Here is a 13,896-nt window from a genome sequence, read left to right on the forward strand (position 1 = left end):
GAAGGTCGATAGGAAAGGTCTAGTGTAACAGTGTGAGAGTGGATAACAATCCACAGTGCTGACAGTAAAGAGGTAAGAAAACAGGTCAAAAGGCAATTGTAGGGTTCCTTTTTGCTGGTTCTGGCAGCAGGGCTCTATTGTGTTGCCCATACATAGTTCAGGCTCCCAGTCCAGGGCTGGTAGAAACAATAGTACACTAAAGTCTGCAATTTAGGGGACCTAGAACCCCAGTCACAGTTCCAGAAGAGACAAGAAAATTTTGGTTGCTCTCAGACCAGAGCACAGACCAGGAGAGTTGTAAATACACTTCTTTTTAGGTCAAACCAGTTTGAAAGAATACTAATATTCAGAACTAGGTCTGAAAGCAGCTGTATTAAAAAAAAAAAGTAAACCTGAACCTTAGGACAGTGCTAACTGAACTTTGTGAACAAGACAGGCTTAAATGTAAAGTTTCAAATCAAGAAATACATAGGAAAAATGAACAAAAATGTCCTGAACAAAGAAAGTTGCTATGATAACGGGGAGATCAATACGCATGCTTAAAAGAAAACAACAAAATAAAAATTACAATATCCAAAGCCTTCAAAAAAGTGATCTCAGGCAAAAGAAATGCTCAAAAAGTACTTTGTCAAACAAGAGAATTAGGCAAAAATCAGAAAACAAATGAAAGCAATGCAAGAAAATCATAAAAAAGCCAATAGTGTCATTAAAAAGACACAAAATATACTGGAAAAAAAAACACTACAAAAGGTAGAGTTGGTTAAATGGTTAACAAAAAAGACAGGATAAAAATCCAATGAAAACTGCAAAAAATAATTCCTTAAAATTATAATTAGGCAAGTAGAAGCTAATGTTTCCATGAAATATCAAGAAACAATAAAACTAAATCAAAAGAATGGAAAAAAATAGAAGAAAATGTAAATATCTCTTTGGAAAAAACAACTGACCTAGAAAATTGATCAAGGTGAGATTAAGAATTATTGATCTACCAGAAAATCATGCTTTTAAAAATTTCCTAGACTTCATCTTAAAAGGAATTATCAAGGAAAACTGCACAAATATCCTAGAACCGAAAGGTAAAATAAAAATGGAAAGAATCAACTGATTATCTTTTTTAAAATCCCAAAATTAAAACTCCCAGTAATATCATAGCCAAATTACATGCAACTAAATTGAGGAGAAAATATTGCAAGTAGCAAGAAACAATTCAAATATTGTAGAACTACAATCAGAATTAAACAAGATGATACCAGATTTAGCAGTTTTAATATTAAAGGATCAGAGGGCTTGGAATGGGATATTCCACATGTGAAAGAGTTAGACTTGATCACAAGCAAGAATCACCTATCCAGCAAAACTGAGTATAAGGAGTAGGGAGGTGAAGGTTATTCAATGAAATAGGGGACTTTCAAGTACTCCTAATGAAAAGATCAGAGCTGAATAGAGACTCTGAAAATCTGACTTTCAAATACCATACTCAAGAGATACATAAAATGTTAAACAGGAAAGAGAAATCATAAGGGATTCAATAAGGTTAAGTTGTTTACAATTGCTATTTGGGAAGTTGATACTTGTAATTCCTATAAACTTTCTCATTATTAGAGCAGTTTAAAGGAGTACACATCAACAGAAGGCACAGGTATGAATTGAATGTGATGAGATAATTATCTAAAATAAATAAGTAAATAAAAGGTGAAGAAAGAGAAATGTTTTGAAAGAAGGGGAACCAGAGAAATTGAATGGGGTCAATTATATCACATAAAAGAAGATCAAAGGGGCTTTTACAGAGATGGAGGGGAGCTTATGAACATTATTCTCATTAGGATTGGCCCAAGAGTAAGTAAGTAACATTCTTTAGTTTGGTAGAGTAATCTATCTTATCCTACAGAAAAAAATAATAGGAGAAAGGAAAAAGAGAATAGAGGTACATATGTGGAAGGCCAACAGAACAAAGGATAGATTGGAGGGAGGCAGTGGTCATAAACAAAACACTTTTGAGGAGAGAGATACTAATTTAATAAATGGAGACAAAGGAGAGAGGGAAATGCAGTTAGGAATCATAACTGGAAAAAATACTGCAAGTTTCTCTAATCAATATCTCAAATATATAAAGAACTTAGTCTAATTTATAAAAAAAACAAAATAGAACCATTTCTCAATACATAAATGGTCAAGGGATCTGAATTGGAATTTCCAGAAAAGTAACCATCTATTTATTATCATTGGCAAAATGTTATAGATCAGTTATTTGAGAAATACAAGAAATACAATAACCCTTTCAGTATCAGATTGGTTAACATTACAGCAAGATAAACTGATAAATGCTGAAGCAAATACGGAAAAATTGGGATCCTAAAACACATTTGGTAAAGTTGTGAAATATTCTAGATCTTTTGGAGAACAATTTGGAAGTATATCCACAGGGATATATAACTCTATATCCCTTTTACCCAGAAATGCCACTGCTAGTTCTTTATCCCAATAAGATAAAATAAAAACAGTACCTATACATATAAAAATATTTATAGCAGCTCTCCTAGTGACGACAAGAATTGGAGAATGAAATCTCCATTAATTGGAAAATGGCTAAATGAGTTATGGTATATTATTATGATGGATAACTGTTGTGCAAAAGGAAATGGTGAGCAAAATGTTCTCAGAAAATCCTGGAGAGATTCATAGGAACTGATGCAAAGTGAAGTAGGTAGAACTAGGAGAACATTAAATAGAGTAAGAGCAATATTGTATGATGATCAATTGTGAATGTGTCCTTAGCGATACAATTATCCAAGAAAATTCTTAAGGACTTATGATGAAAATTCTATCCATCTTCAAATAAAGTAGTAAAGAATGAATGTAGATCAAAGCATAGTTAACAAAATATACATTTTTTTCCTTTTTTGTCCATGTTTTCTTTTGCAACATGATTAATATGGAAATGTACTTTGAACGTCTATACATGTATAACATATCAAATTGCTTGTCATATAAATGAATGAGAAGAATAGGGAGGAAGAGAAAAATTTGGAACTCAAAATTGTTCTAAAAGCACATGATAACACTTGTTTTTGCATGTATTTGGTTAAATGAAGTATTAAAACTAAATAAATATATATCTATACATATTTATCTTATCTATCTATCTATATATTTGTCTATCTATCTAATTTAGTCCTGAGCAAAAATTTGGATATTGTAGAAGTATATGAACTATTTTAATCATTATGTTTATTATCTTTGAATGACTAAAAGGACAAATAAAGATTTTGGTATTGAATACTTAGCTGAAAATATGATTTCTCTCTATGGAAAGTGTATTTTCAGTCTATTTCTAGAAAATGAAAATAAAGTTTTACTCTTCTGTCTAGCAATAGAGTGTACTTAATAAGGGCTATTAAAAACATACTTGCCTTAAATCTTATATAAGCAAAAAGCCATTAAACCGATGATGGAGAAGGAGGGCAGATAGAGGTGGGAAACTATTCAAAGATTATCCAATGCTGTCATTATAGAAACTAACAGTTGTAACCCATAAAAAAGAATAGAGGGAACAAAGTGAATCTAGAAATCACAATAGGGAAAATCCAATAATAAAGGCAGTAATAAAATTCTTGGCCCCAAGTGCAATGCCTTGGTAGTAATCAGAGTCAATTAGAGATACTAATTCAAAGAGGTAAATTTGACCCCTGGTACTGCTGGAACTTACTGGCATGGGACTCATAACCAGAATATGACTCTGGAAAGCTATGCCTTATTTGAAATAAAGGGAATAGATTAAAAAAAAGTGGTGGAGTATGATGAAAACAATGAGTCCTTTAACTTGGAGCTGTTAAGGGAAGGCCATATATTTTAATTTGTGACATCAAAACAAAATATAAAGAAAATATAGGGATAATAAAGAATGATATTAGGGCAATCACTATCTCTCTATATTGGGGTAACACAATACTTTCTAAGTAGTGAATACTATTGAGTTTCTATTATTGAGGAAGCAGCCTATAGTTCCAAATTAGAACAACCTACGAAAATAGTGATGCGGGGGACACGGGGGGAGGATTGGTGCTAGGACAAAATGCCCATAGTTGGGACCAGGAAAGTTGGGTAAGACATTTAACCAAAAATATTGCCAGCCTCAGGCACAATGATCTCCAGGCTGCAAGAAGAATATGCTTCACTGATTTTTGCAAATGGTTTTCCCCTGGACTTGTGTCATCATTATACCATTGTATCTCTTGAATTCATTTCACTTTTTGCTTTAGGCCAGCTCTGGGATCCCTGCAATTCTCATGTTTTATAGATATCCTGTAGGTCTATTTAACTACCCATCTCTAGAATAATTACCTTGAGGTCACTGGATGTTCTAAGACTGGAAATTTCTGGACATTGAAAATTCAAACATAATAGGTATATGTGAAAGGGAGTGTGGAAGGGCAGGGAGAAGTCAAGAAAAAGGGTAGGGTAGAACAAACTCCCAGATAAAAGGAAGTATGGCTATAGTATTGGCAGGTTAATGAAAAAGAGTAGAAAATTTAAAAATAATGATAATAACTAACATTAATTTACCACCTATTATGTGTCAGACATTGTGCTAATCATTTAACCAATGTACCTTATTTGATCCTCAAACCAATACTGGAATGTAGGTGTTAACATTATCCCTATTTTACAAATGAAAAAACAAGAATGACTTGTCTAAAACAGATAAACTGGGGATTTTTCATATCCAAAATAGATTTATTATCTTTGCCCCAACCCACATACAATACGATATTAACAAATACAAAAGATTTTGATTTATAACAAAGGATAACATTCTGGAGAGGTAATAATAAACCTAAAAGTGGAGGGAGAAAGGACTTTTATTGGAATAAAGAACGTTCAATTAGTTTTGATGAAAAACTAGAGGTGAGCAAGAACTCCAAAGTACTAGGATTAGTTGAGGAATATAAAAATAAATATTTTTAAGCAAAGAGGAAGTGGATAGTTACGCATGTAAAGTCAGAAAGACTCATTTTCATAAATTAAAATCTGGTCTCAGCTACTTACTAGCTATATGACCTTGGACAAGTCACTTAACTCAGTTTTCACATCTGTAAAATTATCTGCAAAAGGTAATAACAAAGTGATACAATATCTTTCCCAATAGGGTCACAAAAAAATAGAAAATCAGCAATGACTGAAATGAGCAAACAACAGTAAGTAATAGTTCTTAAGACTTAACTATCTTCAAAGGTATTGAGGCAGTTAAGTAATAATGACAATGATTATTATTAATAATAATAATACTGAATCTGGGGTATATGGTGGAAGATTAATTCATCTCTTGGGGTTTGAGGAGGAGGAAGAGTAAAATGAATGAAGAGATGTAGATAGGAAGAAGAAGGGGACAGTATTTGCTCTTTTATAAAATTTAGTGTGAGAGTCTTTATAAACAAAGATGAAAGGTTCAAGAACAAGCATCAGATGAAACTTTTATCTGAAACAAAAAAGGGGTCACACACACATATATATAGAGAGATACATGCACACACATATATACCCATAGAGTTTGTTGCAGAACTACTTCAAACTCAATAAGGAAAAAAGCAAGGGTAGGGAGAGGGAACTAAGGGAACTGATTTAAGAGTAAGGGTAATGTTGAGAAGTCTCAAAAAAAAATTCTGATCCAGATTGAGTATTTAAAAAAAAAATTACTGGGAGAGACAGAGAAACAGAGAGGCAGAGATAGAGACAGAGATGAGAGAGAGAGAGAGAGAGAGAGAGAGAGAGAGAGAGAGAGAGAGAGAGAGAGAGAGAGAGAGAAGAGAGAAGAGAGGGATAGAGGAAATTATAGTGTAAGAAAAGAGAGGGAAAATTGTCAGTCAGGGGGGAAAAAAGTTTACTATAGACTGATAAAGAATGAAGTGACCAAAACCAGGAGAACAATTTATTCAAGGACAAGAAGATTATAAAGGGAAAAAACGATTTGGGAACTGAGATCAAATCAGATTCCATCTATATTTCCTGAGGAGCATATTACCCATGTCTTGACAGAGAAGTGATAGCCTCAAGATGTAGAAAACAAAATACAATTTTTGGATATGGTACTTGTGTTTATTTTACTAAACTATTTTTATTTGTACAAGTTTTTCTCTCCCTCAGCTTTTAACAAAAGGAGACAAAATTGAGATGTGTAGAATTAGCAAGAGTGATGCAAAAAAAAAAAAAAAGAGGGCCTTTTACCCATTTTATTTTAAAATGAACAGAAAATAACAAGAAAGAAAATAACAAATGAACAGAAAAAAACAAAAAACAAAAAGAAGCAAAGAAAAACACTACACACACACACATACACACACATACACACACACATATATTAATAATACACATTGTGTATGTAAAGCAAATTGTATAAAGTGGAAGATTCATGTTTTCAATATACAACTCTTTTGCTTGATTTGTATGTAAGGAAAAATTTGTTTGGTCTTAACATTTAACTTCAGAAAATAAAATAAGCAGTTCAAACAGCACTTTCTACATGAAACCTTTATTGATCACCCTAACAGCTTCTGTCCTACTTCCTTACGTATCTTCTATTTCAATTGCCTTATTGTTTTATATTTATGTATATACGTGTGTGTGGTCACTCAATAAGTACAGATTGAGTAACCATCTTGACATTTGCTGAAGTTCTCTCTCTGTCCAAAGCAAAGAAGCTGAGAAATTTGTGACTTGCCTTAATAAAAATTTAACACTTCTGCAAGGATTGTGTCTCTGACTTATTCTGAACTTGAGAAAATCATTAAATCCACCGTGTTTTCTCACTTATCAATCTAGGGCACTGCACTGAATGTCCTCGGAATCCCTTCTTCCTCTTTCTCTAAGCTTCTATCTCCTACAGGTGCTTGAGTGACTGTGTGACAAGTAGTGAGCTTCTGGGGCTGACTATCCAATATGGGGGAAGGAGCTGCCTGGCTTTGAGGTACGCTGTCCTAGGTGGTGGAACTCTAAAAGAACGATGACATTTTCCAGAAGCTTTTTTTGAGCTGAAGCATCAATGGAGCTTAGACACAGCAGAGTATCAATCTTCCAAGGCTACCTGGGAGTGTATTCTGGGGACAAAGACAAAGCAGTGATGAAAGCCATTCTGCACCATACCGAGAAGGTTCAAGAGGCAGAGCTAAGAGATAAAGGCACACTTGGCCAGCAACTTTGAGACGGGAGAAGAGCAGGAGAAATTCGTTGGCTGTGGAAGCCGAAGCTCTTCCTTGCACGGAATCATGAGCATTCTTGAAAAGAAGGCCCAACAGACTCTTCTTCACTAGTTCTCGATTCTGTGGGAAATTGTACCTATTATTTTACTGTTCCCAGTTATTAACTTTCCTAGTCAGTGATTTATGGTTCCTGTTTAATCTGTTAATTGAATAGGCACTAGACCAAGCTTGAACTGTATATTATGCTTAGATTGAATCCAGTAAGCTACAGGGATTCCAGACTTAGTGGAACACTGTGGTTATATTCCAAAAGGTAAAGAAAATAACAGAACAAGACCTGCATTAAAATTTAGGCTTCACTCCCTATGCTTTCCAATCTGACTTCTCTTCTGGCTAGTGTTAATCAGTCTGTTGGGAAGGATGTCAGCCAGTGGGCTACATGGACCTCGAGTCCAACCCCAGCAGTCAGCTGGTAGTCATTATACTCTAATTGTGCACTGATCCAATCTCCTCATAATGACTTTGTGACAGCAACTGTCATGCATGCTCACTAATCTATTTGCTTATTTGAAATATGAACCAATCCCAATGCTTAGGGAGGAGTGGAGTAGACAAGGCCCATTTCCTTTTGTAAGCATTGTCTTGTATTCTTAAAGTTATCAATAAAAGCAGCCTCCTTTTTGAATCCTGGGTCAACTTTGAGGCCATTCAACAAGTTTCTGTCTTGGTATTTTTTTGTTTGTTTTAGAAATCTATCAATTCCTTTAAATTTTCTCTTTCTAAGTTTTGTTTCATTGATAAGGGCGAAGGACTAAGCAGAATTTTCACATTAACATGTATTTCTAAAAAAATAGCTACTGAAGTAGAACAGACTGGAACCTCGTAAACAAGGGAACATTCTATTAATAAAGATTTTGGCAGGAAACAAAAAAGAAAGCCAATTATATATATATATATATATATATATATATTCACATATATGTAAACACACAAACATACACACATATGCATACATTTATTTATTTATTTGTTCCTGAAGGCTATTCCAATATCTGCCCAACTTTCAACTTCCTACACACTCTGTGATCTAGTAACATTGATCTCCTTGCCATTCTTTGAATGTGAAGTCCATCTCCCTTATCCAGGGATGAAGATGGGAGGGCCCATCAGAATTCTCCCCTTTCTCTCTTCTGCCTCCTGACTTCCTTTAAGTTTAATTTCATATCTTACCTTCTAGAGAAAGCTTCTTCCAGTCTTCCTTAATACTAGTGCATCTCTGCACATGGTCTTCCATATTGTCTTGTGAATGCTGTGAAAGTAGAGACTACCTTTTTTTTTAAATTTCCAGTATTTGACATAATACCTGACACCTAGTAGGATCTAAATAAATATTGACTGCTTGGCTGACTCAGTAACTATATTTTTTAGTCTTTTTTTTTTCAGTCATGTTCATTTGGGGTTTTCTTGTCAAAGATAATGGAACAATTTGTCATTTCCATCTCCAACTCATGGTACAGATTAGGAAATGGAAACAAACAAAGTTAATTGGATTGGCCCAGCCACACAGTTATTAAGTATCTGAGGCTGGATTTGAATACAGGTCTTCCTGTTGGGTATTCTATCCACTGTACCATACCACTTTGGTGCCATCAGTTGTATGACACAGAACAAATTATTTAACTCCAGTTGGCCTCTATTTTCTAAACCATTTAATGGAGATAATAATAGCATTGCCTCCCAGGATTGTTGGAAGGATCAAATGTGATTATATGTAAAGCACTTTGAAAATTTTAAAATGCTATATAAATTCTAGGTATTATGATGATTATTGATCTTATTATCATGGTTGAACCAGTGGTTCTCAAACCTTTGTTCTCAATATCTTCATGTTGTTAAAAAAAGCTATTGAGGATCTGTTCAAAGAGTTTTTGTTCACATGGGTTATATTTATAGCTATTTTTATATTAGAAATAAAAATAATTTTGAATTTGTAGACCCTCGGAAAGGGTTTTAGAGACCCCAACAATTCTTTGGACTATACTTTGAGGAACTGGTTTAAACTTATATTGTGAATGTTAGCCTAAGATGGATGGAAAGATCTAAAAAGTGAAATTCCAAAGATAAAATAAAAATTGTTCTAAAGAAAAGGGAGAAAAAAAAGAGGGGGGAAAGAAACTTCCTAAAGAGACCAAGTCTGCTGCTCTTCAGAATGCTCAATTACAAACTTACATTTTCAAAAGAAAAGTAGAGAAAATGTTTTTTAAAGATAGGTAACTGAGGAAGAAAATTAATGAGTAGCAAGATCCTGAAGTATATTGTCAGGGATATTATCCTCCTGAGTAAGTTTAGATTGGCCCTGGATGCTCTCAGAAAGACAAAAAGGAAGGTTTTTGGGTTTTTTTTTTCTTTAATGGCAACAAAGTGAACATCAAAAGAGATGAAACTGATGTTAAGTATGGTTGGGATTGTTGTAGTGGATCACAAAAATAAGTCAAAATAAATAACCTTGATTTGACCTTTTTTTTTCTTTTTCTAAGAGTCTGATCTGTAGAAAAAGAAATATAGAATAAAAGTAGTTAACAGGTAATTAATACCAAGTTAGCTTTGGAGATTTAAAAGATTATGTACCCACCCCTCCATGACTTTGGCATCAGTGTGAGAAAACTATTCTTTTATTGTATTATGGAAGGAGGATAAGGGAAGAAGAGGGGAGTGATAAGAAAACAACAGATTTTACTCCTGAGATACTATGAGGGGTTTGTGAGAGATCATTAAAAATCAGGAGAGGTGATACACGATTGGAGAAAAAAAAATCCACATTTTACAAATATAGCAGAGAGTAGAATCTGTAAATTAGACCATCACAAGCTTGACTTTGATTTTTGTTAAAAACTCTAGAATACTATAATTAGAATGAACATTTATGAAAATTTAGAAAGAGATACTATAATCCTTAATTGACATCATGGAGTCTCACAGGATAAATCATGCTAGATTAATTTAATTTCCTTTTTTAACAAAGAAAGTAAACTCATAGTTGAAAATACTATAATTATAGTATACCTGAATTTAATAAAGAATTCAGCCAAAAAACAACAACAAAAAAAGCTTTAAGCAGAAGAAAAAGTCTAAATATTTCTCTCTCTCTCTCTCTCTCTCTCTTTATTTCGGTATAGGTGTGTATAAATAAATAGATAGATAGATCTATATCTATATATTAACAATTGGGAGGTAGTAAACTAGGCAAACCAATACTCAATGAATTAACAACTCCGGGATTCAATTCTCCAGATTCCAACTGTATAATTCTTGTCTAGGTACACCCAAACCCGGAGTCCCTACTGTGCTCCAGACTCTGCATCCAAAAGGAAGTAGAAGAGGGATTTTTTTTTTCTTCTGTGGGATTTTTCTGATATGCTGGCTGCAATTGTTATTTTCCTAATGGCCCAACCAACTGTTCAGCTGGACCTATGTGAATCCTCTTATTGTTAGTTATGCTTCCTTGTGTTTGTAACTACTCCAAACCTGCTTCCAAGGTTAAAGCACATCAACTACAATATTCTATACAATGCCTTCATATTAGTTGGCAGTGTGTACCTGATTCCAAAGAAATGGTGCATGTGTATATCAAACATTGCCTGCTAATGACATTTGTCATTGTTGTTGCTGCTTAAAATCTCATTGGTCCCATTCCCCATATATTTGAGCTCACTACATAAAGGATTATTAGTTGGAAAATATAGTCATTTGTTTTCAAAGAGCAGCTGAAAGCAGGTACTTCAAATTCATAGCTCCCATCTGAATACCCTGGGTCCTTCTTCCATTTCACACTACTACCACATGCACTTCATTAAATCTATAGGAATACAAGTCAGGACTTACCTATTTGTGAATGTATCATGCATAAAGTGAATTTAGGCTTTTTTTTTCCCCAAAACCTATCACTTTCCTTTTACTCAGATTCTGGAATATGTTAGTAAATATTAAACCAGAGTGGTAATATCTGAACTGTTATCATAGAGTTGAAGAGAGCCAATATCACTGACTACAGAGACTGAAGTTTTCTAGAACTTCTTGACCCTAGATTCTGGGATCCCATCTCTTAAAGTGAGATTTAAAAGGAAATAAAACAAACAACCCCCACTCCTGACAAAGCAAGAAAGCAAAAATCTGTACTGACCCACAATTCAGATGGTGTCTCTCTCTTATTTTTAAATGGCACCTCTCTACAAAGATAAATCCAATTTTTTTGGTTAATTTCATTTCATAATCAATACTGTAAGCCATTATTATCAGAGAAGAAGAAAAAAGGAAATCCTTATTTACTAAGTAGATAGAGATTAAGTAAAAAATACATTTTGTCATGACTCAAAATGTCTATCTTTTAATAAAACAGAAGGAAAACAGTTGGTGGCATTCTGAAAGGTTTCAGTAATACAGATATTGCATAAATAATAGTATATCAGAAAACCAGCAGGAGTGTTTGATTTTTATGTGGGAAATTCAAGATTCACCAATTCCAGTTTGCAGCTGATAGAAAAATATTGTATGCTGAAGCTTAATTTCTTTTTATTAAGTCACCACGAATAATTGAGAGCATGACCCACTGTTTTTTGGACTAAGACTATATAAAAGATCAGTACTTGGCTCTAAAAATCCTGAGGTTGAAACTTGATTTTGTTAAATAGTGTATGTTATCACATTATTGACTTCTTTTCATCAACTGACAGGAACTGACTGAAACATACTACTATATCTCAGTCTTTCTAGCAGCATAAAACAGACAACAACCAACCCCAAACAATCTCATCTTGATTTGTCTTTGGAGGATCGATATTTTACCTGCTTGAAAGGAAAAAAAATGATTTATTCATTCTTTCTTTCATTTATTTACTTATTCATTTCTCTATCCATCCATTCATTTATTTGTTTGTTTTTTGGTACTATTCAGAACCATTTCTGGCTCAGGTCACTCTTGTGGCTTTGGTTAGGTATTGGAATAAAACAAGACAAAGATGTATATGTGTGTTTATATGCGTGTACATGTGTGTATGTGTGTGACAGTATTCTGAATTGACTGAAACCTCCATATAAGTCACATGACCAGCAAGAAGACATTTCAGGTTCAATGTCAATACCAAGACCTAAGGATAAGTCAGTATAACATAGAGAGTTCCTTTGTTTTTCTGGAGTTTCATGGAAAACCATGCTCTCTAATGCAAAGATAGAGACATTTAATCTGGCCATTTTAAAGAAAACTATTAACCTATAATAATTTTTGGCTAAGGATGGAAAACTGTGAAATCAGCCAGAATTAGTTTAAAAAAAAATCATTGAGTGCCCAGGAGGAAAGATATTTACAGATTGAAAGTAGATTTAAGACAATGTACATAAGTGATAAGAGTGAGATGCCTCTCCTTATCCCACTCTTGTACAGGTCTATACAGACTAATATAAAGCATATTGAGGTAAAACAGAATAGAAAACAAAAGATGCCATAAAGTAGATGGTACACATTTTATGTAGGAGGAAATTGAAATTCACATTATACCTTCTACTAGCATAAGAAAATTAGGAGGAATCAGGGTGGAGAATTGAACATGAAACATATTCTTGTAAGCCAGGCTTCTTCTGTAATGGTAAAAAAAAAATAATAATTTATTTAAGTCATTTATTTAATACAGGTTGGTTTCAGTTTGAAATAACATAAGATCATCTAAAAATTAGCTATAGGATATTTGCTTAATAATAATAGGAAAGTGATATTTAATATGGGTGGAACATCAATTCAATCGGGCATAATTTTCCTGCCCCTGTCTTATTTAAGTTGTCAAGTAACATTATACAGTCATGGGTGTATATTTGTTATCAAGCACGGAGCAACACAAAAACTTCTCAATTTCCAGCAGTATTAATTCACTTCAAACATTCTAAAGTACTACTATACTCAATACACTGCATTAGGCAATAAAGATATGAAAACAAATAGCAAATATCTCTCTTCCTTTGAACAAACATCTATTTCAGAGTTATGGCGTGTGCAGTTAAAAGTATAAGATAATTTAAAGAGGGAAAGAACAGAAATAACTGGCTTTGGGAGGAGATTTCACAGAGTACTTGAGCTGAGCAATAATCAAAGATGATGAAGCTGAAAAGTTTAAGTACAAAAGGAGTGCTTTATAGGCAAGAGGAATGACTTCTATGAATTCACTATGCAGGATACATATTGTTACTTTCAGGAAACAGTTGATAGTTTAATTGGGCTAAAACATAGGTTGTGTGAAGGTGATCATAATCAAATCATAATCAAAAGAAAGGGGGCTAAAAAAGGGTTGAGTGGAGAAAGACCATTGATTCAGTACTAAGTTGAGAAACTGATATTTTGACCAATAGGCAATGGAAAGGCTTTGAGTAGGACATGGCTGAAAAAATGACTGAACAACTGCAGACCCAAGGTAGATTCCTTTGTGTCCTATGAGAAAAAAGCTCAGAATGCCCAAATTTAGGAGTTTTTTTTCTTCAGACATAAAATTCATTTTAAAATATTAACATGTTTGGGGCAGCTAGGTGGTACCTAGGAACAGCCCTGAAATCAGGAGGACCTGAGTTCAAATCTGCTCTCACACACTTAACACTTCGGTATGTGACCCTGGGCAAGTCACTTAATCCCAATTGCCTCAGCAAACAAACCAAAAAAAAAATA

This window comes from Sarcophilus harrisii, chromosome 6 (genome assembly GCF_902635505.1).
Source record: "Sarcophilus harrisii chromosome 6, mSarHar1.11, whole genome shotgun sequence".
Taxonomy (NCBI): Eukaryota; Metazoa; Chordata; class Mammalia; order Dasyuromorphia; family Dasyuridae; genus Sarcophilus; species Sarcophilus harrisii.